Raw genomic sequence first — 24383 nt, 5'->3', positions numbered from 1 at the left:
CTCAGAGTAAAAAGACCTCTCAAAGTAAAGTAACAGAGACACAGAAACCAGAGAGAGAAGGTGAAGGTGGAAACGAAGCTGACAAAAAGAGGTGAGTGTGGAAGAATTCGGTGGGGGGAATAAAAAAGGATGTGGGTCAGGGCGAGTCTGAAATGAGAAGAGAGAGAAAGAAGGTGTGAAAGAACGGGAGGAAAAGCTTTCAGCGGCTGATTTTTGCATGTGCGTATTAGAGAGAAAGAAAGAGGAATAAAGAGAGGATGCTGAGTCAAGATGAAAGCGGAGCCTTTTGGGAATGGAATAATAGTGACCAATGCATTTCGTCTTGGCAGGACAGACCTGTGTGTGTGTGTGTGTGTGTGCTTTGAAGTAGAACTATTTGAAGGGGAATCACTGTCTGTTTTGGATACTACCTGCACCGACTTTCCAGGCCGGTGTGTAGTGGTACAGGTTGCTGTACAGCAAACTTCACGTTAAAACTACAAGTTAAACTTTAGGTTTAAAGCTGCATTGAAGCGTTTTGTATGTCGGTGCCTCCAAAGTTACAGTGACGCCTTGACAACTGTCAAATTCAACGGACTACAATCTCGGGACCCGAGACTGAACACAACCTCCTTAAGCGGCAATGGCCGGTCTGGCATGGACTACAGTGGTCCCTCATTTATCGCGGAGGATACGTTGTAAAAATAACCCGCAATAGACGAAATCCGCGAAGTAATCAGCTTTATTTTTTACAATTATTCTACATGTTTTAAGGCCGTAAAACCCCTAACCACACACTTTTATACACTTTTCTCAGACAGGCATTAACATTTTCTCACATTTCTCTTATTTAAACTCTCAAAGTTGAAACTTTCGCCGATTTAACAAAAATAAGTACGATACTGTTTTAGTAAATGAAACCGTATTTCACACTTCCTCTTTGTCCTGGTGCCGCTCCGCTGTAACGGCTTTTTCCTCCTTGGTGCAGGTGTTTTTTTTCCGAGTGCAGAACATACAACACATTTTGTACAGTACTCCCTTAGCCAATCAGGACGCAGAACACAATGCGCGTTCATACTGTACAGTACGCTGTAAAAAAAAGCATTTTCGAGACCACGAAAGGTGAACCGGGTTATAGTGAGGGACAACTGTACAGGAGCCTACTAAGATGGTTTTCTTGCCGGGTTTGGCTCCTGGCATCCCAGGGCTACAAGGCTGACCGAGCTACCGACAGTTCAAAGTCTGTAAATCACCTCGGTAGTGTAACTTTATTCCCCTGACTTCAGGCGTGACACAAAAACTGTGCCCTGCTCGACCTCAAGAGGAGCAGGAGTGAACGAGAGGCCGCCTTTTCTTATCACGAAGCCCACACGAGTACAGAACATGCAGACGTTTCATGTACAGTATGTGCAGCACGGTGCAGATTAGATTCATAAATACAGTCGTCACATCACCGCTGTCGTCGCAATGAAACAGCTCGACGAGCTTAACGAATGAAAAGACACTTCACGGGGGAAAACACATTGTTGCCTGCAGAGAACAGAGACACATTTTCCAACCACTCTGTCAGCACAGCGTCATGTGAATGAACCTCTGCTCTCACCTGTGCATCATTTTAAGATCAGGAAAACATCAAACTGTGCCAGCACGGAAAAAAAATAAGGCTTAACGTCTTTTTGGGGCCTTCCGAGACCTGCAGGGTTACTGTGGCCACGATGCCGAAATCTTCGCCGTTGGTTGCACAGTTGCTCTCCCCCAGATTGTGACAAATATCGTCCTCATATACTGTGATAATATTTTGATTATTACAAACAGAAAACTATCGTGATGTTCAAATTGTCCTGTCGGCGGGTTTACGGGGAAATAGACACATATACTGGCTTTCCCTCGAAGACTGGGCAATAATTTCACATCATTTAACGTCCCTTTATATAACCTCATTGTTACAAAACTGTCACCAATGACTCGAAGATACAATTTCTAAAAATCTGTTCCAGCAAGAGAGGTGATATACCCAAGAAAATTAAATCTTTTTCTTGAAATTATAGGATTTAGTTCTTGGAATAGACTCGAGTCAGATATTATATTAAATATCAATACTGCGGTAATGCTCCCAAGTCGAGCATCAACTTGGTTTGGAATGATCTTTACCGGAGCCCTACTTACTGTAGTTTTTTTAAAAATACAGATACATGCCCTGGTGCAGATTTTACACTTCTGATAGAAAGAATGTGCATGTATGACATGGCTGCTGCGTTTGTTTGCATGTGGGGTTTGCCTGTAAATGATAATTTATGCAGAAAATAAATATGTATCAACATCTGTGAGGCTGGGACAGCTGATAACATTTCTTCTTCTTCTTTTACACACAATACATCTGGCCAAACATCCTGAGGTTTAATACAGACTTACCTGGTCCTCAAACACCTGGAAGCATGTACAATATTCTGGCGGCGATTGAAAGCAAATATATTTGTTTCAGTAGTTACACTTTACCGGCTCCGCCTCGGCCCGGTTCAGAAGCGGATTTCAACGCGGCTGTTCAATTTTTAACAGACGCCGTGAGCAGCTCACGTCACTTTAACACAGAGCACCTCGAGCTGACAGGAAGACAGACACAGAAACAGCACAGAGAAGACGAATCCAAGAGGAAACACCCCGTACAAACCTCCGGTCGTAAAAACAGACACAAGCAAAACGTAGCAAGCCAACCATATTCACGCGAGATCACACGATCACGTACGCGAGACGCGATGCCTGCTTTCCTAAACTCACAAACACACCTCAAGGCGAGAAGTCGGTATCCCGAAATCAATCTAAGATTTAGTGGCATCCCTACAGTGACCTCAGGACCGTGTGTGACCTCCAAATGAACAGAAAAATTCCCTCACGTGAAAAATGTGAAACATTTAGCAAATGAAAAGCGTTGGTGGAGACCAAAACAAAGCTCAAAGGAGCATGATTTATTCATTATTCAGCTGCCCCAAATGAACTAACTATAAAAGAAAACATAAATAACTAGTAATGTCTTTTTATATTGTTTTATTGCCGAATGCGAATCTAAATGCCTTTTTTTTTCCACCGCACAATCAGATCAGCATTTGTTTAACCCCCTAACTGAGACTGAATGTCCAAGCTGACTCCAGATAAGCAATGTGAACACACCGGGCACTGCGCGGCATGAGACGGAGGGGCTTAAGACCCCCGGCTAATTTTCTATTTCAATCGCAGGATGACTGAATGCTTGCCAATGTGTCGCACAGACAAACCCCATCCAGGCCCAAACAGGAATTATCTTGGCACTTTTTTGCACGTTGAAGGGCATGCAACATTTTTCTATATATAATTTTAACACCAACAAAGCATACACTGCAATCACTCTTCTGTGCCGGTTCCCCCCCCGTAATTTGTGGGGCCAGAGGAGAACGGTGTATTGTCTTCAAACTACCGGGTACAGAACATGATACAATATCGAGTTTATGAGTCCAAATTCTTGCCTTCAAGGGGTTGCTATGACGACTTGAACGATGCCGGCGGTGTGTGTTGGTGTCGGCGGCGGGAGGCGGGAGGCGTACGGGGGGGGTGACGGTTGCCTCCCAAACGTGGGGGTACTCAGGATAAACGCAGCCAATCAAAAGGGGATGTGGAGGTAATGAAGACTAAGGCGCTGAGAGGCAGGGAGCTTTTAGAAGCCGCCGTAATGCTGAGCACTTCAGACCTGCTCTCTCCGTCTTCCACAGCTCGTCGGATTAGCTGGCCTAGTCTCTATGGAAACCTTGCCCCACATGAAAACACACACACACACACACACACACATCCTGAAGATTTTTATTTCCCTCAGTTCGAAAAACAAAACAGGATAATTTAAGTGCTACTTGTGATTTTCTGGTTTTTTGACATCGCTTTGGCTTCTGGATGTGGTTATGGAGTCATCAGCTCTGCCGAGGGAAAACAGGCCTGACTGCAGCAGACAGGCACATATATAAAGTCTGACTTCTCAGACCTAATGCCTCTCTATTCAGTGTACTCCACAAACTGCTGCTAAAACGTTCTCAGAGTATTTGGGGGGTGAAAAAAAGAAGATACACAGCCGGAGAGTGTGAATGCGGCCTATCGGCTGAGGAATCTCCCCGCAGAGGAAATCTACAGGCTCAATTAATTTCTCACCTGGAGGTGTATTCTCTCTCTCTAGGTTGATCCCTCCTCATCCTCGGGAACATTGTGGCCAATAACCTTCGCTCTCCCGGTGTAAGCTCACAGCTGAGGGCTGCGGTGACGTCGGAGGGGAAGTGCAGGTATTTCTGAGCCGAGCCGGAGGCGCAGAAACGACCCACGGCACCTGAGAGCACACACGAACACAAACACAAAGGATGAGCAGGATAAAACACACACATATGGACCTGTACACGCTCATACTGCTGTCGGTGTGATGATGTACGGGAGAATAATGGGCAACCGCAGAGACTGACTCACATCATGACGCATGATCAACAATCTGTGGCACCCAGACATGCCAGTTGTGGTGTGACACAAACAACTGCAAACATTTAAATCGGAAATAATTCATCAAAATTATTCAGTTAACAATGATTTAAAGCAGAAGAAACCAGAAAATCATCACTTAAAGGGGACATACTATGAAAAAAACTATTTAGCGTGCCTCTTTAAAACACGCTGTTCAGATTTTGAGCCCTTAGTGACATCACTAACAGCTATTAATGTCTCGTATTGGCTTTATTTGCTCCGTGATGCCACGTAACGGCGGTAGTTTGTTAGATGAATGTCTGTCTGGGGCCTCTGGTTCCATTACATAATGCACCAGTTGCACATTTAAGCATAACCTTTCATTAATTAATCAACTTGTGAAGTTTCATGCCGATTATTAGAGATTTTTCTTTTACCCCGTGCACCTGTAGCGTCTCCGCTTAAGCACTTTGCACTGTGCATGCAGAACGTCTCCCGCAGCGTGATAAAATGCATCCAGCAGGCACGCTGTAGCTGCTGGCACTCTGAGGGGAATTTCCTTTAAATAAGTGGTTGGGATCATTTGACATGTCACAGAGCCATGACACAGTTTTCCTAAAGAGAAAACACGAGAGTGCAGAAGGAGCTGAAATGGCATCAAACCGCACGGAGTAATATCAGGATTTTTTGAGTCATCCCAACCATCCCATCAAACCAGATGCATCCCCATATGTAACAGATGCATACACTGGATAATTGCGAGCGAGCACGTCATGAAGACGCGTGGAAGGACGTTAGTTAGTGGAGATGAAAGAAGCCCAGTTGTCCTCGTCTCTCTCAGGAGGCTTTTCATGTCCTCCAGCAGCATTTCCAAGGTGCTGAATCGCCTCCTGCCAACGCTCCTCCTGTCACCATCTGATCTGATAAAAGCGGAGGATACGGAGCGGCTCATCTGTGCGGCTCGCCACGATAAGACTTTCGACTTCAAAACCCCGACCCGGGCTTCAGTGTTGAAACCTTCAAAAAGAGAAAAAAAAAAAAAACGAAGGGACCCGGCGACAGTCCGCTCCTTTTGTCCGCGGTCAGCTCGAACAGACGGTAATCTGGTGGCTGGGTCCGCCGCTCGCCGTGTGGGCCTTTGAGGCTCGAACTTTGGGTTTGACCTCGCAGATTTAAGCTTGCTGTCAGGGTTCAGCAGTGAGTGCAGACAGTGGATAGAGAAGAGGACAGACATGGGGCCTTATGGCAAAGCATAGATAAAGACAGAATCAAACTGCGTGATTATAGCTGAAATAAAAAAAAAACACAGGTCCTGCCAGATCTCTGACATCTGTTTGATAACCACATCTACTGTGCTGACCCATCAGACACGACACTGTCCCTCTGTTCCACATCTCATTATATTCCATTATTAATTGCCTGGATTCTCACTCATATTTTTTGTACTCCTACCCACTGTCGTTTCTCTGCCGCTGCGGTGACCCCGTCTCCCTTCAAGCATCATTTAAGTTTTATCTAAAATAATCAAATCTAATTAACACTTCAAGTAAAGTGACTTAGTGGCTCGTTAAACGCTGTTAATTGAGTTAAATATAGCGAATCCCAAATTGGAGCCATTCCACTTCAGCTATATCTACTGTAGCTGTCACTTTCAAACATTTTAACTATCTGTTATATTGTGGCGAGCTGTCATTAAATTTGCACTCAGTTCATCATATTATGTACAGAGTCTAGAGCCAAATAAGAGGGTGTATTACTGGTAAGTCAGAGAGCAGGTCTTTTGCTGTTTTCTGACTGACTGATACACACTTTTGAAAAAGCGGTTTATAAATGTATTTAACAGCAGCAATTTGAGCAAATAAGTAAGACCTGCCAGGCAGCAAAGAGACGGGAGAAAAAACAAATTCAAAAGCCTTTAAATTTTGAAAAACTGCTCTCTGGACCTCATATCTCAGCCACTTTTCGATCAGGGGAGCCCCCCCAGACTGTCCCTGCCATATTCACCCGCTTGTTAATGTCATTCGTGCATCTTTTCACACGCAGCTGGACTTAAATACAACACAGAACTGTATTTACCTTGTGTGCCTCAGCGTTGCCGGACTCTCTCTCCCCGCTGCTGTTCCACAGGTCGACCGGCCCCGCTGGGACGAAACTCCCGCTGCTCCAGATGGCTCCTCAGCTCCTGCTGCCAAAGTCTCCATGCTACATAATCATAGCCAGCTGCTTTGCTAGGTAACAGTAAGGTCAGGATGCCCAGAAGTAGTCATGATTGCGGTCATGAAGTATGAAAAAAAAGCAGAACGGAGAAGGCAGAGTTAGTCTACCCCTGTACAGCTGCCATGGTTTACATCGAGGTGGAAAAAACAATTGTCACACCTGTAAAAGTCACTTTCTCGAACAGTGAGGTGTAGTCTGGAACAAGTTTTGATTGGACTTGACACAACCAGAGAGATTCTGATTCTGATTCAGGAGCAAGACAGGCTGCAACCGATCAAAACAAGAACAAGGACCAACCAACTGCGTGTTCGATTGGGCTTAGAAGTCACTTCTGTAGAAGTTGGACATAAAAATACCATAGTGGTAGTATCAAAAGAGACACACACATGCCCCTTCACGATCTTTTGTAAGATGCTACAATGTTTAAGTCCATGTTCAGACTGACTGACTGACTCTAAATCTGTTTTTGGTTTATCCAGATTGTCTTGTGCGACTTGACAGCGCAATTTTTTTGGCAGTCTTTGTTCAGTAGAACGCTGCATCATCAGCATACGTAGTTGTTGGCGCTTACTTCATTACCACAGCAAACAAAACTAATTTTCCTGCAGTCAAACAAAGCCTGGTTAGTTTTTTCTTCCCTGTTTAGGTGACCGATACAACACGACTGACCTTTTTGTAGGTCTGTTAATCCAAATGTGCGTCGTTTCTATCGATGTGTGGCGATGGGGAAATGACAGTTTGGATACACCAACTCTTGAAATGCTCACATGGGTAACTTTTAAAAGGCAAATACAAACATTTGTTGTCGTCCAAGAGTTAAATGTTCCACTTCTGTGATGTTGAAGTGATCCATGAAACCATAAAGTATGTGAAGGTACCATTTAGGTTTTAATAAGAGGTTTTCCCATATGGTTTAGAGCTTGATAAAGGAACAGATGCCAGCTTTATAATAAATTGAAGGGAAAGCCTCAGGAAATGCTGTGTGTCCAGTTTATGTCACATCAGTTTGGGTCTGTCACATTTTTCTTTATGGCAGGCCCTGTCACTACTGCAAACCTACTGTCAGATCAGGCTGTCGCGGTGAAGGAATTTCCCCTGCGATGATTCAGTTAGTTATATTGGCACCCTTTTTTCTTCTTTTTGTGAATTACTTTGTAACAGGTACAGATGGGACACCATTTCATTTTATTCTCTCCTGGGTCTGGCGGTCGCTTTAATGGGTGAGTGACCCTGTTAACTGGAAAACTTCAGCCAAATAATGTGATGGCAACAATGGTACGCATTCACATTAATGCTCGGAAAGTCACCTTTCAGCAGGTAACTCGCTAAACTAAGAAAACGTCGAGCCACAGGCCACCAACGCAACGTGACCACTGATTTTTCCCCCCAATCAGGAGCTCCAGAGCGAGTGAGTTGGAGGCTATTCTTTCTCCTGTGCATTATTATAATGCCAAGCAAAATTCAGATCTGATCATGGGACACTTGACTCACCCCCAGGATGCCAGGAGCCAAACCTGGCAAGAAAAGAACCCTGGTAGGCCACTTCATTCCCTGCCAAACTGGCCACTGCTGCATAGAAGTCCCTCCCTCAGCCCGATTTTATAGGAAATGTGTAAAAATGAGGACGCAAATATCACTCTGCTGCCCATTTCATCTGGACTATGTTGAGGATTAAGCAATAAAATACTTTATGTTAGGTAAGGATTGTGGTTACGGTTAATGAAAAGGTGAATGCTGATCGTAGGTCACTGGTGGGACTGAACTCATCCAAAATTGATATAATTCCAAGTATATTGGACTGGTTATTGGATTGGGATTGGTAAATCCTCCATTTGGGACAGTGATAGAGTTATAGGAGCAGTTTTTGATTATACAGCATTGGTTTTGCCCTAAAGGACGCACGTTTGAGGCTCTGATTGTAGGTCAATGGTGGGATTGAACTCAATATCTGAATGTTGGAATTGGACACGAGTTTTGACGTGCAGAATTATCCAAAATGGAAATGTAATTCCAAGGATACTGGGCTGGTTGTTGGGTCGGGATTGAAAAAGACCCTCCATTAGTGATGGTTGTAAGTTTTTTTTTCCATTTTCACCCTAAAGAATGCACGCTTGAGGCTCTGATCGTTGTACGCCACAGTAGTCACTGTTGCAGGAGTGAAGTATGAAATGTTGAGCAGTATGGGGATGAGGTCAGAGTTGCGGTACCCTGCAGTAGTCGCGGTTGTAGAAGTGAAGTATGAAATATCCGACAGTGTTACGGTAGTGCTCCGTGCTCCGGGAGAAGACCTCGGTTCACACTGCGGGGGGATCAGGCTCAGCCAATCAAAACCATTCCACATCATTGGCCAGGGCCATCTCTTATCTGGCAGAAGTGGAGAGGCTTTCCCTACTAATGCCACCCAGCTTGCTAGATCCTCCATCCTTTGCTTCACCACTCTCGTCCTCTCTCTAAACCACCTCCATCTCTCTTTCTCCCCCTTTTTTTCATCCTCGTTCTTCTTTCTGATCCTGTCTCTTCTGCTCTCCATCCAGTAAAAAAAAAAACTCCACCTCCTCCCCTTTTTTTCCTCATCTCCCGCACTTCATCTGCCTTCTATCTCCTTTCATTTTTTCACTCATGCGTTTTTTTTTCTTCAGTTATTGGTTACGCATTGCTGAGGTGTGTGATAGGCCTCCATACACTGTGCTGAAGAAATAGGCCTGGTCACACTATATACACATCTGTGCTGAATCCTAATGAATGTGTCATGTGATACAGTACAGAGCAAAAGGAAAGAAAGATGAAATTAGAATAGTTGGGACATTAGGAGCTTTCGATTGATATTGCACAAAGAGGCAAATCATAGAGCTGATGATTATTTTTTACCCCCCTCTTCAGTTCTTCCTGAAAAGCATGCACAAATAAAAAGAGGAAGCAGGCAATCATGTTACTTCTAATCTGTTAATCTTTTGCTTGGAGAAGGAGGTGGGGGTGTTAAGTGGACAGGGTGGTGGTGGTGGTGGTGGGGACTGCTGGAATGAAATATATTGCAAATGGGAAAAGACACCAACAAGAGATCGGTGCTCGCAGATGGAGACCCTGCTTAATCAAGACAAATTGCAGATGGGCTTGGATTTTTTTTTATTCTCACGGAAAATAGACTAAAGCTGCCACCCGAAACACTTCTACAGCAGTCTAAATCAACAAGCACACATGGAAGCAAAAAAAAAAAAGACTTCCAAGAAGCCAAGAGATGATGATTGCACGTACACAAACAAGCACACACACGGAAAAAAAGAAAAACAATCTCACGCATGCAACTCAAAAGCTATTATTGCCCGCATAGTTCTAATCTTCTTAAAGGTTAGGAGGAGGACAAGTTGTGTTTTGAATGCTGAATATCAGTGTGATGTACTCCAGGCATCAAACGGCATATTAAAACAGTGTCCCCAGTCAATCAAAGCTCGCCTAAGGACGTGCACGACTCCTCCGGTTGCCATATCCCTCATGTCACAATCCCCGGTCCCGTACACAAATCAACAACAAATTCCCATTTATTTATTCTTGCATCATCACCGCAGCAAATTGCTTTGTAAATGGCACAGTTCCCTCAGCCTCTCCTGTAAATACAATGTCATTGGCGATGTTAATAATCCTTTTGTTTGCTTGACCAGGAGCTCTCGAACGCTGCCCGTTTCCTTGATTCAATTACTGCGGTTTAGGGAGTGGGGAGAATGAAGGCCGGACCTTAAAGCCGCCCCGTGTTAATGACATTCAAATTGATCACTGCCACATGTTGCTATGGTGTGGCCCATTTAAAAGCGAGGGTAATGAAAAGAGGAGCTCTCCATTATGGAGAGCGTAACTAAACATGACACCTCCTCTCTGAAATTACAAGGCCCCGGCTCGCTCGCTCGCTCGCCGCACGCTATTCAGGACTCAGATGCAGCCGAGCTGGAAACATGCAATCTGGAGCGCCGTCATGCCTCATAGACATGCTGATGGCCAGAAGTTTGTGTAAGCGCGCATGCTCATTCACCCAGAGAAAACATTTATGGAGGAATTATGTCACAGTGTACGCCAAAGCCACGGAAGGAAACCTGCATTAAACAACGTGCACGTTCTTTGGCCCGAGGTCTCGAGCGGCTCATTCCAATGCACTAAAGGACTCGAGGCTGCAAAATGTGTAACGGGTTCAACCGAGTCAGTGAACGAGCATGCACAACAGCAAATAACTGAAAGGAGTCTTCAGGGAAATATTCAAGTCCCCAGAAAGCTGCGCTACTTCCGTCATTTTCATTATAGCTAATGGTGCCGAGCTTCCCCACAGGGAACATCGTAAAACCAATAACGGGCAAATTAATTTCGTTACCTCAGTTACAAAGTTATTAGGATACTGGTACACGGTTAGGTTACTGTTTAGTCCTTTTACTGTCATTACTAGGTGTTGCCATAGATGATGCAAATTTCATTTTTTCAGACATTTTGGGAGAAAATATCATGAATCTTTTAAATTTAGTTACCTGCTGTGAGAACAAATCTTCCTCTGGGACAATAAAGACCAAACTGTATCCATCTTACATTGGTGAATGGTGCTAATGAGTAATTTAAATGTCTAGTGTGTAGGATTAAGTGATTAATCTAGTGGTGAAGTTACAGACTGCAACCAACTGAATACCACTCGCCTGACCCTCCCGGTTCTAAGTAGCGATGGGAATTTCGGTTCTTTTTAGGGAGTCAGATCATTCGACTCAGAAGAGCCGGTTCTTTCGGCTCCCAAACGGCTCTTCATTGTACCTTTTATACCTTTTATAATTCAGCCAAATTTAGCACTGTTGTCCCTTATGTTTTGTATATTCACACAGATATCACTTTAATTATTCAATACGTTCTTAAAAAAAAGATAAGGCTAATTCTGAGGCAATAAAAAGTAATGATTCTTATTTTCAGGTTAATATAAACACATGAAAACATACTATTACTTATTATCTCCTTAAATGTTACACACTAAGCCGTCACATATTACATTAATGACTAACCATGGATAACTTTCTGGCATGTAAAGTTTATTACTCTAATTCAGTCGTCAGTAGGCAGGTAAGACTAAAAATAAAGCAGGGCAGATTCTGAAGACATTTTCTATTAAAAACAAAACACCTCATTCGTCTTTCTTACTTTAATCACCGTGTAACTTAGCAACTGTTGGCAAAGTCTAACGAACTTTAAGGCGCAGAACAGTGCTGTAAATATACTTCTGAAAGTAAACACGGTGGACGGGAACACTTTAATTGAGTTCTTTCAAATCATCAGATCTCAGACTTTGTTTTCTTTTAATGAAACTCTAAAAAAACTGAAAATCTATTTTCTGTACAGTAATAAAGTCCAAATAACCACGCATGTCTTGTAAGCCAGTCTCCAGTTTTTCCATTTATTTGTTTAGTTGGACAAAACACAACTCACAATCCTATCGCCTGTCACTTATCCTGATGAGCTGTCAGCAGCACGCCCGTCTCGCTGAACACGCTACATTTGCCCTTTTGTCTTCTTTAGACAGTGTAAAAGAAAACACAGCTGCTATTTTTGATCACGTATTTACTGTCTGTTCTTCATTTTTGATTCCTCCGCTTTGTCCAAGAGGCACACTGACGTTACTGACGTCCCATGTTGTACCAAATCTGTGGAAAACAGCCTAATTTGCACTGAGGCTCACCTTCAGCCCCCACCCGCCTCACAGCAACACCTCTCACGGTATTTGCCTGCAATCATTTTGACTAAGAGCAGAATGGAAATGGTATAATAGATGTTTTTCATCATTTGTCAGCGTTGGACAAAAGTTATAAATGTACAAGCAGCGCGTCTCAGAGAAACCTTCCAGGATACTCGCCAGAAGAATGATGCTGTCACACATAAAAAGCCACAGGGGGAATGCCAAGCACCGAGCACAGAGCCAAACTGAATGAGGACGTGTTGCATGCATATGAATCATACTGAATGCATGTATGAATGAGAATGAATGATAGTTGTTGGGCTGGTGAAAGATGGACAGATGAACAGGATGGATGGGTGGAGGTTCAAACTGTTGTGACAGACAACACAAAGTGCAGAACTGGGCTTTGTTTGCATGCAGCTACTGAATTAGCTACTCAGAATACCTGAAAGCTGACTCTCTGTTTTTCCAGCACTCTTTGCCCAGCGTTGCTGCGCTTTACTGGAAGACAATTGAGAGGGAATTTTCTCTTCAGAGGTCAGAGGATAGGGCTGTCTCAGTCCTGGGACACAACAGATAGGTACCTAAGGTAGAAACCTCTACAGAGTCAAATAACAATGTTGGAAAACTAAAAAGGTAAACATATTTCCTTGTTCGTAGACTAATGATCAACCAAATACTTTATACTACAGATGCATTGAATTTGACCCATTGGAGAGAAGCTGTGGCCAATCGGGGAACTGCAGTTTTTGGCATGTGTTGGCTTCATTTTGGTAGCATCAGACGAAGATGCAACATTTATGTATCAGTGTATGACGATTCTTCATCATGAAGTTTGAGGGCAATATGGAGAGACATCAAAACAGGAGGGTGATTGAGGGGTGACCATGAAACCAGGGCAAAACAATGATTGAATTCAATGGGTGGAGCACAGGGCATCCAGGACAAATATCTCTACAACACTCTAAATTTTGGATGGCCTTTTGAACTTTTCCAACCTATGGTGCCAATGAAATTAAATTAGTGTCATAATTTGATATTTTTTCTTTTCTAAACAGAAAATTGCATCAGAAACGGTGCCATAAACATCCACCCCCCTGTAGTTGCCACACCAGAATGGAGATTTGCCATCTGTGTTCCTTTAACCTTTGGAGGGTAATGTATTTTCTTGATCCCTGTGTGATGCGGGTCATCTATGACCAACCTCAGCCGTCCACCCTTCTCCAGAACTGCTCGATTTGTCTACTGTGAACACATGCATTTATAATCATCCCTGTGAATAAAACCCAGAGCGTCTAATGAAGCAGCTCACGGAGACGCTCACAAACCGGTTCCCCAAGGATCTGAACCCACAACCACCTCCTCGCAGAGCAGTTTGTCTCCCTCAGACAGACCTGTCTCACTAACTGTTGAGTAAATCTCAGCTAAATGCTGTAATCACTCCAGTTGGACAAAACCTTCAAGTAATGCATTGGTCAATACTGGCCTCAGGGCTAAAGGGGACGCAGTGGCATCAATGCATCTCTGTTTACTAGATGGCCAGTCACACGGACAGAGTCTTTATGGGGATGCCACGTCCCTCATAGGGGGAGAGAGGAAGAGCGAGCGGACGCATCGGGTCACTTTTCATCTTTAACTCTCCCTTGGCAGAGAGACAGATGAGGAGAATCTTCTGTTCCCAGATGGAAAACGTCTGTGTGTCTCTATTTAATGAAATGGCATTACCGCCCAATGTTGCTCAGCCAATCAGAAACCAAAACAGCTGTCATGTGACAGGCGGGGGATAGATAGCCTATCTCATAAAGTGCTTTTACATCACGGCCCGCCCGATGAGAGCAATATCATCACATTTATGAGAAAATAATGATTTCTTCTCTGAATTTATGAGCATCTTCGAGAAAAAGGAGGTTTATATGAATTATATCAGTGTGAAAGAAGAAGAGGGAGCAGAATGGGAGGGAGGAAAAAACACTTTAATTTGTTTTTCCCCTCAAGGGAATAAATACAGCTCTGTAATATCAGGCATATAAGTCAATCTTGTCGACAAAGAATAGCCCAATTAGTTGAGCTAGGAGGAGATGAAACAAAGGAATCAAAGCAGATCAATAAGGTAGATTCACTCCTGCACTATGACCACCAATCAATACGAGCTGCTCAGAGTCACAGCTAATCTGTCCATAATCAAGAGGTAAACTTTCATAACTGCAGCACCGGCTGACGGCTCTGGACAGGGACGTGATCACCTACTGGTGGTAATTAAATGGTATTGTCCTGTTTGACACATAAAACGAAATTCTCTCTTTAAAAAGGGTGATTGGACGTTTGACTGCGAGAGCGGAAATAAACTTTTCTGATCAAACTTTCCCCAAAACGAGTTATTCGTGCCTCCCAAGTCTGAAATGACCAATTTAGTTCCAGTTTTCCATTTGATTTTATACACAGGCACCAGGTATTTTAAATACTCTGGTGCATTTAGCAATCCATCACCTGTATAACCCTCTAATAGAAGTGGTGGCACTGTGAAAAAGAAACTAATTAATATATTTTAAAAAAAGTGGTGCCTCATTAAATTTGATATGTCCAATAATCTGCCAGAGGCTGCGGTTAAATCGAACGTCTTTCAGTCAAATTCCGAGATGACACTCTTCTGTTCCTCGTGGATCATTTGTCCTCAAATGGTGCATGATAAAAACCTTAAGCTGACAATACACAATGAGCCACTGTTGAGAGAGTGCAGTGCCTCCTGCTCCATTAGCCCCTTTGTGTTGTTAAATGTAAGCGTAGAACTGTTAGTGTAGTCCAGTCCTCCCTCAAAGCTTTCTCCAAACTTGTTATACTGAGGTTCTTTTCTTTTCTTTGACAGAGATAAAACAGTATTACTCAGACAGCAAAGGTATCGTCTACATTTGAAATAGTTCTTGACCCAAGAGAAGTGATCATAAATAATCAAAACTTCAATTTAGTTGATGTCCCCGCAGTGTTGCATGACCAGAGAGAACACCTCTAATAACCATCCATCCATTTTCCATAACTGCGTATCTTCGTCAGGGTTGCAGGGACTGGAGCCAGTCGCAACGGGCAAGAGGTGACTTACACCCTGGACAAGTCCAAGTTCATCACAGTGCTGATGAAAAGAAACAACCAACCATTCATGCCTAGATGCAATTTAAAGTCACCAATCACCAACCGCTTGCAGACTTGGTAGAACGTGCAAACTCCACAAAGAAAAGGCCCTCAGCCGAGGTTCAAACCAGGAACGTTCTTGAACCATTGCGGCACCGCGCCGGCCTCAAACACCCTTTGACATTACATTTGTTTTCCAGTTCAGGAAAGCACAAGTAGCCCTTGATTATTATTGAACAACAGCAGTGCTTTTAAAAGGGCTCTAAATGTTTGGGAACCATTTGTCAGTTCTTAGTAAGTTCAGCTGATATTCGACGATTCAATTCTATTCGTGCTATCCCCTGAATAACTTTCTATTTCCATTCCTCTTTTGTTCTCTGAGCACAAAACAGTTTTTTTGCAAACCATTCAGGGGTTTTACAACCTAAAAGCATGGAAGACAAAGAGTGGTACCCTTGAGGGGAGCCTTAACAGTCGACCTTCCATACTTTGGTCCATACTGGACTTGAACCGGCCACTCTTTGGTTCCCAAGCCAATTCCCAATGTCCCTACTGAGCTACTGCTGCCCCAAATTATATTGTACGCCGACATACATGGCCCATTTTTAACAGTACGCAGCTCACATTCAGTTTTTCCAGGTATTCTTGCTTAGGAGCATTTGCAGACAGCTTTTTACAAGAGATACTCATCCCGTGTCAAAAGTTTATCTGGGATTTTGTAAAGGTATAGTCGACCTCTATTCCTATATTTCCCACTATCTCTTCAGTAATCTCTTGCAGTATGATAAAACTATTGATCGGCTCACGATATCTTCTTTATCTTTTGTTATGCCACATTGTTGTTGGGTGATCGTGTAGCTGAGAGCACGGATTATTCTGAAATCTTTCCAAAACAAACACTCATGGTACGATCTGCCACATATACGAACAAGCATGAATCATCATGCTGAACTTCTGAATGAACTCCCTCAGGTACATCCCCCGTTGGTATTAATGCAGATGACTGGAACACTCAACCCTAAATCAAAATATCCAAAAGAGTAGAATAAATTAAGCTTAGAATAAAGTTTCCAATTATCCAGTGTTTTCATCTGAATTTTTATCCGTGGCAGGCTGCTCATTAACCACATGTATACAGTATAATAGGACACTTACACTCTCAGTGACAAGAGGCAAATATATTCAAGCACACTTGTGTGGAATCCAATCAAAATGTCTCATTAGAATGATTTCAGTTTAATGGCTTCCCATAGAAATTGATCAATTAAACACTGTCATCAAACAAACTGCATCACATCCATCACGCCGGGCCGATATCCAATTTTGAATAAGTAGTGACCCGACGTATCAGCAAACCAATTAATCAGCGCAACCCAACGAGGTGACGTTCCTCTGCGAGGGTTCAGACGGACCCTGGCTCAGTCCATTTGGTTGCTTACAGCTGAAAGAAGAGGTGAAGCCGGCCTATTATAATGTAATTATGATGCCAGCTTGCATTGCAGAGAGTGAAGCGAGGTTCACTGGAGGTTCCGGCTGCCTCCGGCCACCGACTCCACCGCCACTTGTCAAGTAAGTGGTCCGCACCTGTCCGACACGGGTTCTCGGTCTGTACCGCTAAACCTTAGACCACCTCCTTCTCCCCTCCGTGCTCAACATCGGTCCCACGGGTCCGGGCTCTCCTCCAATCACACGCCGCATGAATCCATAACTTCGGCTCTCCCCTCGGCCCCCAGGAAAACACAATAAACTGCGTTCATCTTTTATGCATGATTTTCTCTGTCTCTGTAGCCAGCTCCGCTCTCGGTGCATATCAATCATCGCGGGGACGCTGCGGGGCAGGGAGACAGAGACAGAGAGACGGAGCGACGGCGGGGTGGGAAATATACATGGTTGCACAACAAGGCAAAATGAAGAGTCCTGTTTTTATTTTTTTATCCACTGACTTGGATTTCTATTTCAATTTCATCTGCCCCTTCACTTCTTCCTCTCCCCCCCTCGCTGCCCTCTCCTCCTCCACCTCCTCCTCCTCCTCCAGTCTCCCTCCGCAAGGGGTGGAAAAAGAAACAAACGTGTAGCGGTATGAAGCTGACCGGCTCACCCCTCGCTGCGCATCTACAGCTGCCAGTTAACAGACATACACGTTGGTGTATTTTTAAAGAGACACCTTTTCCCTCAGGGGATATAAGAGGGTTGAGGGCACGACTCCTACACAGTACGTACACAGGTTGACTTTGAGATAGATGTGTACAGCCGGATCTACATAGGCCTCATTGGCATGCTAACTTATTCACCGAGAGCCGAACCACAGCTGGCTCAGTGTGGGAGAGGCCAGCGGTCGGGCTTGACATGAAACCGGACGGCAGAAGAAAGAAAAAAGAACTCCCTGTAGCTGCACAGAGCGTTACAGGGTTTGGGGTTCAGTTATAATAGTAATTCTTTTAGTTATGGAGCACGTTCGTTTGTCCCCAGAGGTAGGAAGATAAAATACAATGACAGGCCATAACCAAGCTTAACAGAGGCGCGAATTAAATCAAGCAGCAAGTGTTAGTACAACATACTGTAATGGAAGAATATGAGAAATCATACATATAGAAGAGAGAATGGTGGTGTAGCAAAATTAAACAAAGAGAACCTGATTATGAAGTCATAATTACCGAGTCCTGTAGGAATATATGGGTCACTGCAGATGGTTACATTGGTCCCATTATTAGTTTGAGTTATTTGGCAGATTGTGACCGATCTCGACATGATCGGTTGATGGAAAGTAAATTTAACAGCAGAAATTGTGAAAATCTATGAATCATTTAAGTTTTTTCATCCAGCGACGAGCCGAACTTTTCTCTCTATTATTGGAAATCGAGCGTGTTTTGTTTTTTTGGGCCTGTAATTCAAAGACGTCACCTTGGGCTCAAAGAAACTTCCTCAAAACTTTTAGACCAAAATAATCCACAAATAAATTAAAAGCAGTAATTTAAAAAACTGCTAATTGCAGCTAGGTCATAACCTGCAGGTAACTCATGAGCAACTTTCTCCAAATTCATTTCTTGGATTCAGACGATAAAAAATAAGGCGACAGGATCGTTTTTACATTTCTTTTCATTGAACAAACAGTAATAAGAATTTTTACATTTCTTTTAAAAGGCAGAGTGAGAATGTGAATTTTGCCAACCTTGAACTGGATGCAAAATGGAACGCGCTACCTCAACGCAACCTCAGACAGGTTTACAGAGACCATCATGAACTAGCCAAGAGATCTGATGCTTTCATTCATTCATTTTAACTGGTGAACGGAAGGTCGGCGCCATCTGAAAATTATACTTTTGAGTGATTTGTCTATTTCATAGAGAAGATTTAATGAGGTAAGCAAATGCAGTAGTTTTATAAACCCAGAACTTGACCCAGACATCCATCCTTTATTCTAAGTGTGAGCATTGCTGCACACATTGTTGGATTGAATATGTAAGAACTCTACCACACACAGAGCTATTGTTTCCCTCATAGCTAATTCCTGACAAGTGTTTTGGACGGAAGGTCTTTTACAAGAGAAGTTGCGCTTTGAATAACCACCCTGGGCTTGAAGGTGTTCATTATTCTGATCCACACCCCCGCAGGCCAATCCATCACAATCAATCAGTCAGTCAATCAAATGCTCTTTTCGCGATGCTTTTAACCGAAACCATTTGTCGCCCTTTCAACCGCGGTCACACAGCGACGCGCGCAGCAGGAATGCGCATGCAAAACAAAATGTTTCGCGGTTCTAATGGAACAGTCTGAGGAGAAGGTGTGTAAAAGCCTCTATGTGACTGCGGCGAGTGTGTTCCCAGGTACGTCAGGGGCTGAGCGGCGGCCACAGGGAGGCTGAGATTACAGAGTAAAGCCCTCCTCTTCGTCCCTCAAGTAATAAAAGCGAAATGAGACTGACATTTCACTCTTGAAGACACACACACACACACACACACACACACAGGCTGACAGTCACACACACACAGGCTGACAGTCACACATGCACACATACGCCGTGAGCTGAGAGACCACAGGACAAACACAAGACACGGAGGAGGAAATGGCATGTGCACACCAACCTACACACACACACACACACACACACACACACACACACACAGGTGTATGCCACACAAATATGCAACAGCCCATAAAGAGAGACCAGACTACAGAGAGTGAGGTACAGACTGTACAGAGGAAAAAAAAAATTGGAAATAAAAGTCAAATTCAATTTCCTAAACTCAAAATTCTGTAAAATAGAACATGGCATCGATCCATCAGGTGGTGAAGTGAAATTAATCAACCAAAAAGTGACTAATTTCTAGTTAGTGTGTCAGAGCTGATTCTGAATTTTAAGTGATTCCAATCATTTTAAAGCAACATTATGTAGCTTTTCTACCATAAAATAAGATTTTGAATCATTCTGAAGCTACACTGACCTGTGATCAGCTGAACGGTGTCTCTGTCATTCGTTTACGGCACTAAGTCACACAGCAGCAACTATTTCACTGATTCTGGTGAAACTGGATCATATTTTATGGAGGAAATGTTTTCTGGTTTTCCCTCTGATGTCCTCCGGCTGCTCCGCCTCAACTCTCTGTGATTTACAGAGTTTATGATGGACAGTGAAGTAAACTGTAGCTGCTGTTAGCTCAGTTTGTTATCTGGGCTGCCCGGACTGTGAGCTCACAACTCCGAGCGAAGAAGAGAAGGCTTTCAGGCCCGGGGCAGGTGGGTGGGGAGTAGTGCAGTGTTGTGCCAGAACAGGAGCTTGGCAAGTGGGCAATGTAACTGGGCTCAACAGCCTCTTTGGACACGATGGCAGAGGTAGAAAGATTGAAGGGGACGGTTGATGGAGGAAACTAAGAAGACAAATGGACTAAGCTGCAAGACAAGAGTAAATCTGGAACTGACTTTTAGTCGTACAGCTGGAGTAGTCTCCGTTTCTTCCTTCGGATTTTGGAAAAATGTTTTAACATCAGTCAGAAATTTATTAATCCTACACATACAGGTTTCAGAGAGAAGCTTCTACCCCTAGATTCATTCTGCAGATGTTGAACCAACAACCCTCAGGTCACAAGGTCACCAGTCTTTGACTCAGTCATGCCAACTTTCCATCACTACATAACAAATGTGCACTCCAATGATTCTGAATAGCTTCTTTCTGCAAGAAAAAAGAGATTTTTTCCATTTTTTCCCATTCATCCTTTCAAATTCAATATTTTATAGTTTACAAAAAAAAATATGTGGAGGGAAACCCGGACCAGAGACAGACAGACAGACAAAGACGGAATGGGAAAACAAGGCGGCAGATAGAAAGAGTTATTAAGCGCATATTAATGTTTGCTCTCCTCCTCCGTGGCTCTCTCTCCTGAGATCTGCCCGTCGCTACTTTAAGCATGAATACTTAATCACACACCAAACACTGTCTAATTCTCCTCCCCAGAATGCAAGGAACAAGACGGAGCCACGGAGAGACGCAGAGCCGGAGAGAGAAGGGAAAAAAAGATTGAAATGTCACGGAGGCAGTGCTGGGATACTAATAAAGCTATGCAAATAGCAATTAGCTGAACCAATAACCTCTGAGTCAATACCAAGCCAACCCAAATGGGAATATCCTGGCGCCGTGCTCATGAGTTCAAAGGTCACGCTGTGATTGGAGGTCACAGCCCTGAGCCGTTAAGTGACGCATTTCGGAACGAGAGGGTTGTAATTGTGGCCAAGAAAAAGAGGCACTAATGTTTGCACGAATAAAAGGGAGTCACTGATTTTGTCCGAGCAAATACCTGTAAGTGCTTCCCTCCCGTACATCTGATCAGAGCGCTATTTTCAGTCCAAATCAATAAATTAAAAGGCGCCTCGACAGCGTGCACCATTTTGATGAATGTGAGGAAAATGTACTGTCGGTTTGTACGGAGGTTTGACAGATTTATATTTTATTTTTATTTTTTTCCAGAAGACATCAGAGATGGAAAAACATCTGAGCGCCAAGAAAAGCTTTGCACTAATACTTTTACTGCTACTCTGGAGATAAAATTAGCATAGGCAATTAGCAGGAAAACAACTCCCGAGTAAAAACTCTGAGTTTATGAACATGGGTGGCATGTGCCTGTGTGTGTGTGTGTGTGTGTGGCTTGCCAATCAGGGACTGACAGGTGCAATGTTAGCACTCTTCCCATGGAACATGCCTTCGCAGCGTGAAATAAACAAAGCGGAAAAAATCACTGTGCAACTTTGTGTTGTGTGCGTGACAAAACGTACAAATTCCACTCACTCGATCAAAGTGTAGCATGATTTCACACCTTTTTTCCTTTCACACTATAGATGCTTCTCTGAACAGACTTACAGGAGGCGCGTACGTGACACTCGCCCGGGGCTGCTGCTGCCGCTCAGCTCGGCTGAGGTCAAGATCTGCTCCCGTTCGGAGAAACTGAAACGTTAGAATGATGCAGAATGTGTTTTTGTCTGACTACAAATGCTGCAGAAAAATGGAAAGGAAAACAGAGCAGAGCATATATTTTCTACTCCATTTGTTTTCTAAGCGAATCTGTGCTTGGCTGAAAATGGTTAAGGTGGATTTAATCAGTGCTTCATGAAAAGTTTGAGTTGGGTCGAATTGGTTCTTCCCAAAACAGGTTTAAGGTGTAATCAATTAGTGGTTCCAAGAAGTGAAACGGTAGATTAAATCAGTGGTTGGTTCCTGAGAGGAGAAATTAGTGGTTCCCAAAACATGTTTAAGGTGGATTTAATGAGGAACTTTAAAGTGTATTACATCTGTGGTTCCCAAAACAGGTTTAGATTGGACTAAATCAGTTGTTCCCAAAACATGTTTAAGCGTCTCCCTAAACCAGTTTCAGGTGGATTCATTTACTGGTTCCCGAGTAAGTTTAAAATGGACTAAATCAGTAGTTCCCAAAACAGGTTTAAAGTGGACTTAACAAGTGGTTCTTGGGAAGTTTAAAGTGTATTAAATCTGTGGTTCCCAAAGCAGGTTTAGATCGGACTAAATCAGCCGTTGTTTCCTGAGATCTTTGGGTAGAATAGATCATTAGTTCCCAAAAAATGTTTAAGACGTACTAAAGAAGCGGCTCCCTAAACCAGTTTCAGGTGGATTCATTTACTGGTTCCCCAAGAAGTTTAAAATGGACTAAATCCGTGGTTCCCAAAACAGGTTTAGATCGGACTAAATCAGCTGTTGTTTCCTGAGATGTTTGGGTAGAATAAATCATTAGTTCCCAAAACATGTTTAAGACGTACTAAAGAAGCGGCTCCCTAAACCAGTTTCAGGTGGATTCATTTACTGGTTCCCTAAGAAGTTTAAAATGGACCAAATCAGTAGTTCTCCAAACAGATTTATAGTGAGTTACCAAAACAGATTCAACAGGAACTAAAGAGAGCAGCTTTAAAAGGTGGACTAGATTAGTAGTTCCCAAAACAGGTTTAAGGTGGAGTGAATCCGCAGTTTCTAGAGGTGGACTTAATGACTGGTTCCCAAAACATGTTTAAGGTGTTATCACCAAGACAGATTTGAAGTGGACTAGATCAGTAGTTTCCAGAAAAGGTTTAAGGTGGACTAAACTTGTTCCCAAAACCAAAATAGGTTTAAGAGAGAGAGAGATTAATCAAAGGTTGAGATGAAAATTTTGATTATTTCAGACCAGATCCATCGAACCAGACTTTAAATACCAAACCTATCACGCAAACATAGAAGTAACACAGACATCAAAATTTAAGGTAGCGGTGCTGAGTTGTCACCGGCAGTAGAAGAAAACCTCCTCAGTCATCTATTGTGAGAATCAATCTTATTAAATCACACCCCGTGGAGACAGACGGAGAGATTACTTGGTTGCTCTTAATTTGTCTTGAACCTTTTAATTTGTGAAAAAGAGCTGAAATGACCTACGCTAGAGACACGAACACACACACACACACACACACTGTGGGCCACTTTTGATGTGCTGTTAGTCCGGGTCCGTAGCAATCAGGAGCAGCATGTAGCCCGAGGCTAGCAAGACACCATGAGATCTGCTGCAGAGGAAAAGGCGAGAGGAGATGCGGCGGGTAAGTGAATGCGTGTCGATGGGTGATTTTTGAGGAAAAAGCTTCTGAGTGTTTACAGAAGGCAGAGCGGATATAAAAGCATAACGTGGGAGTTTGTCCCTCAGTGGATTTCTGGAATGTGCTGTAATATTTTCATTTTATCTGCTTCAGAGAGAAGACGAGCTTTCAACCCTCTGTGCTGCTGATGGAGCGTTTGGTCTCCCTAAACCGCGTAGAAGAATCCTACGTGCACAGCCTTGAGTTTCTTTCTGTATATTTCCTGTGTGCCTATATGTTTATGTTTTCCAAGTGTTGATGTGTGTATTTGTCAAACCCTTTACATCTTTCTTTGCATTTTCCTGTGTGTGTGTGTGCGCTCTAGCCCCATCCTGTCTCTCTAAGCAGGTCTGGCTGTGACACAGTTGCCACTAATTACAGATCAGGCAGATTAAAACCTGGAGAGGAACGGGCCAATCAAATTCTCCCCTGGATTTCTTCCTCCACACCTCATCTTCTCTCTCTCTCTCTCTCCATCCATTTTATTTCGCCGTTCATCACCTCGTCATTACCTCTTGCCCATCTTAAACCTCTGCCTGCATCCCATTGACTTTTAAGTCATATAACCACTGAGAGCTGCTTTCAGAATAAAGCTGCATCTTCTTGACTTCTAAACAAGGTAAGAGTAAACATGGCGTCCCTCATGAATGATGCAAGAAACTCAAAATGGTGGAAAATCCAATATGGCATACGTTAATAGGGAAAAACTGGTGGCATCTGAGAAAACAGTATCTTATCTCCTTGAACTCTAAAAGCTGTTTTTTTTTCAGCTTCATGACAGGATTTTCAAAATAAGGCAGGCTACACACAA

General features: G+C 43.3%; 1 long non-coding RNA gene across 3 annotated transcripts in view; it reads right to left on the bottom strand.

Moving 5' to 3' along the window:
- Nucleotides 1–24383, bottom strand: part of LOC113748377 (uncharacterized) — a 136439-nt gene that overhangs the window by 84290 nt on the left and 27766 nt on the right. For all 3 annotated transcript variants that reach the window (XR_003464311.1, XR_003464309.1, XR_003464310.1), the window contains exons 2-3: nucleotides 6520–6671; nucleotides 4147–4318 (exon numbers count right to left, since the gene is read on the bottom strand). This is a non-coding gene — a long non-coding RNA (uncharacterized LOC113748377). The remainder of the gene's footprint in view (nucleotides 1–4146; nucleotides 4319–6519; nucleotides 6672–24383) is intronic.

Source organism: Larimichthys crocea, chromosome XX, assembly GCF_000972845.2.
Source record: "Larimichthys crocea isolate SSNF chromosome XX, L_crocea_2.0, whole genome shotgun sequence".
Taxonomy (NCBI): domain Eukaryota; kingdom Metazoa; phylum Chordata; class Actinopteri; family Sciaenidae; genus Larimichthys; species Larimichthys crocea.
Note: the sequence above shows the minus strand (reverse complement) of the source record. Positions and strands in the feature narration are given on the sequence as shown.